This window comes from Triticum aestivum, chromosome 1B, assembly GCF_018294505.1.
Source record: "Triticum aestivum cultivar Chinese Spring chromosome 1B, IWGSC CS RefSeq v2.1, whole genome shotgun sequence".
In the NCBI taxonomy this organism is placed as follows: Eukaryota; Viridiplantae; Streptophyta; class Magnoliopsida; order Poales; family Poaceae; genus Triticum; species Triticum aestivum.
The window spans coordinates 683,334,823-683,339,103 of NC_057795.1; positions in this window are offsets into that span (position 1 = coordinate 683,334,823).

Consider the following 4,281-nt stretch of genomic DNA (forward strand, 5'->3'; position numbering starts at 1 on the left):
TGAGTGTATTTATATATTGTGGTCCACCTCCTAGTTGTGTATAGTTGAGGTTGAGGCCCTGCATGTACTTATATATACGTGCACCGGCACCCCATCAATACAACGATTATTGTATTGCCAAACCACATCCTTCTACAAGATGAATTCCTGGATAGATAGATATATGGATAGGTTGCTGCTGAGATTGGCCATGTGTTGGGAGCGTGCGCTTTGATCTCAAGGTTAATCATGCAAGCAATCAAGCAATGTCCATTGCATTTGTCACGTGAGTGGGGCCAGGTGCATGTGTGTTCCTGCTTGTCGTTGAAGCTTGAACTGAAGTGTGAGCGAGAGAGGTTACAGTACCATAGCTACTAGCTGATGAGAGATGAAAAGAGGTCGCTATGGATATGGTTAAGGGATGAGAAGATGAAGACAAGGGAGGATTGGCAGTGCCTTTGCCTTTTCATTCACGCACGGGCACGGGACCCCCTACCCCTATCCACAGCCCTCTACCTTCCAATGTTTTAAATAGCCGGCTATAGCTTCGCTATAGCTCCGCTATAGCCTTTTCAGCAGGATGCCGCTAAATGGTCGCCTTCACAAATAGCCCGCTATATTCCGCTATAGCCCGCTATATTCCGCTATAGCCCGCTATAGCTCCGCTATAGCTGTTTTTGGAGGCCCGCCGCTATTTTCCATAGCCCGCTATTTAAAACATTGCTACCTTCCCTTGCCCACTCTACCTCCTATCTATCCTGCCATGCATGCTCGTGCTCGCAGACAGTCACTCACTCCAAGCTCATGATGCTGAAACTTATGTAGATATGCATGGGCATTGATGTGTGTAGCTCCAAACTAACTCGATGTGCTGCATCCGTGTGTGTGTGTGCGTGTGCGTGTGTGCGCGCTAGCTCTTTTTTTTTTTTTTGAAATTGTGTGTGTGCTAGCTCTGAAATGAATACACTGAGCACAGCACCAACAACATTTACCATTTTAATTTAGACACACAGCAGATGATCTATCAGCAGCACAAATCATGTGCACATGCCCTGCCCTGCACTGCATGCTACTCCTATATCACATGTGTCTGACTGTGAGCCGAGGTGTCACACCCCATACCTGATGGTTTGCAGGTCACATCCCATACCTGATGGTTTGCACTGATCATCTGCCGATGATGCTGTTGTTTGAGTCCAGTTTGTCATGTCACATGAAACCAATGCATATGCAGTGCAACAGCAACACAGGTAGGTAGGTTTAGCTTAGCTTAGGTAGCTGGTTTTAGGTAGGTACTACGTACAAAGCTCCTCCATTAATCACAAGCCTTCTCTTTCTAGGTACTCTAGCAGGGACTTTACTGTAGCATGGTCAATGTCCTTCATGCATGCATGCATGCACAAGCAAACGATTCTCCAGCACAGTACGCATGCATGCATGCACGCCCACCCTCGGCCAAAACCTATGGTATGCTGGCTGCGTTGCATTGCATTATTTCCAACCTCTCCTCTCACATTATCGTGTCTCTAGCACCACATCGTGCATGCATGTGAGGGCCATGTCATGGTATATATGCACACCGATCTCCCCTCTGTCCCTGTCCGGCCTGTGAGCAAATGGCTGGCTGGCTGGCTGGCCGGCCGGCGTACGATGGACGGACCAATCATCCATCCAGCCTCCCTGTGCCGTGGCCGTGAGGGCACTGCATCCATGCTGCCTTCTAGCTGCTCCCTACTAGCTCGGCACTGGGCCATGGCCGTCGGTCACCGAGCAATCTGGACTGTTGGTCATCGGACGGACGGCCTGGATCGACTGGGGCCGTTCGTTGAAGACCTGTTTAGGAGAGGAAACCCATGATCCTCCTACATATACAACCTATCCAGCCTCTTGTTTGTCGCTATTCATCTTTGATACATGGCATCCTTTTTGGCTAGTGAGCGAAAATCATTGACGATCAGCCGGGGGCGGAGCCAGGATTTGGACATGATCGGATAATTGTGATCGAGGCCCCATTGGAACGCGGGAATTTTCTGCTACCACTATGGGAAGTTAAGATGGAGTATGGACTTATACTACTACTAGGAAAAGATGCATATGACCAGTTGCAAGGCAAGGTCAACCTCTCACATCAATGTAGACCTTAGCTAGATGTTGTGCCGTGCCATGCCATGCCATGGATCAAGTTGAAGACCTGCAGGAGGAGTTGACCATATGTCGATATGTAATCCCAGTGAAGAAGAAGCTGGCTGCATGCTGCATGTACTTGACAACATCATGGGCATCTTGGCCTTCTTTCTTCCCATGATGGTGGATTGAGGTCCAGTTTTGCCATCATCTTCTCTGCAGCCCATTCCTCTTGGACGAGACTTGCCTGCTCTCCTCACGTGTGGCCATCCGTGCTCCTGCGTACGTGGCTGGATTTGATTGAAACAAGATAAGACCCAGCCCCACCCCCTTAAAATCAGGGGGGGAGATGATTACATTAGAAAAAGAAAAGAAAAAAAATAGCCGTAGGATGAAGTGGGAGCACGGATGGGAGCATGGGGAGGGAGCAGGCAAGCCAGATCCATTCCTCTTGGTTGGTTCTCATCAAAATGGCACCAAAACTGGAAGCTGCAGCTCCTGCCACCACACAAGGATTCAGTGATGAAGTGCCATATTTTGGCCATGTGCTCCAGTGCACCAGCCACAACGACAAGTGCTGCTGCCACATGCCATTATTTTTTTTGCAGGACAATGACAAACTCAGAAACATATATACAGTAGTTAAAGATTGTCACAGGAATGAAGAAAACACATTACTACAGCCAAGGGAAAAAGATTGCTTCAGAACTTAACAATGAAGCAAAGAACTAAACACAACAGATGAACTCCATGTTGCACAGAGTGGAATGTTACAGGCTGTGATCGATGTCCATACACATGAACGCATCTGGTTGCCAGTTCCCAGCTTGCATGGGCATGGGCTTGTCGTGGGAGAGTGATCTGCGATGATCTTCCTCTCCGGTTCGAACAGATCTCGGTTAGCACCATTCAGCTGAGACTGCAAAATGGCGGTCTGCGTCTCCTGGATGCTGAGGAAGTTCTTAAGATGCTGCCGTGGCCGGATTCGAGCACGTCCGGGCGGGCGCGCAGCCGCGACGCCGACGCGGCCAGACGAGCAGATGTTACCAGTGGGGAGCGCATTGGTGAGTGGCGAGCTCGTCGTGCTCCCGCCGCCTTCTTCTCCACCACCCCCGTGCTGCCGCTCCCGCCGGAGAAAATCAGCGTCCCAGATCCGGGGCGTCGGTGCCCGAGCGGCCGCGGCTGATGGGCGGCGGAAAATATCCCCGCGGCTGATTGCTTCCGCTGCCCGGTCGGCTTCCGACGACGCCATTGCCACTCGCTCACCACCAGTGCCACCTCCTCACTGACCAAGCAAGCATGCAAGAACACGGCCGAGCTTGCTAGCAAGACGAGCTGGAGAGAAGCACGCACGCACACGCGAGTCCGAGCAAGAGTCAAGCGCGGGGCGGTGCGTCGGAGGGGTCAGCCACAGGGGGGTGGGGGGAGAAGTGAGCTGGAGGAAAGGAATAGAAGAAGAAGAAGAAGAATAAGAAGAAGAAGAAGAAGAAGGAAGGAGGGTGGGTGGCGTTGAATCAGGAGGCGATTTATATTACTCATTTACAAGTAATCACTGAGCTGTAATTTTTATCTTTCTGTGAACCATGATCAAGTTATTTTGATTTTCGTTGATTTTGTTATTAGTGCGATAAAAATATATTTTATTTACTTGCCTTTTACATTTTGATTTTGTTAAAAGTAAAAGCATATTTTATTTACTTCCTTTTTGTATTTTGATTTTCTTAGTGCATTTAAAAAGTTTTTCTTATTTCCTTTCCTTTTCTGGTTTGATTCAGTTTTATATACTCAATTAAAAAGAGGATCTTGCTAGGTTCGGTTGTCATAGCCGTTTCGAAATCCACCAACCGTTATAGTTTGCCGCATGCACTTCCATCAACCGCTATATATTTTCCTACCGAATGCGTCATCTAGATCTCGTTTGTTTTGGAGGATTTTCATAGAAAAAACATAGGAACAAGGTTTCCATGGAAAAAAAAATTATGTATGCATTTGGTTTGTAAGAAACGCGTACAAGAATTTTGTAGGAATACCATTCATCTCCTTTGTTTCTAAAGGAAACTACACATTCATTCAGAGCATATTTTTCTACTATGTAGGAAGGAGACCACACAATTCTTAGGTTATCTTGTCATATTATTATACTACTCCTAGTTCCTATGTTTTGATTCCTCCAAACAG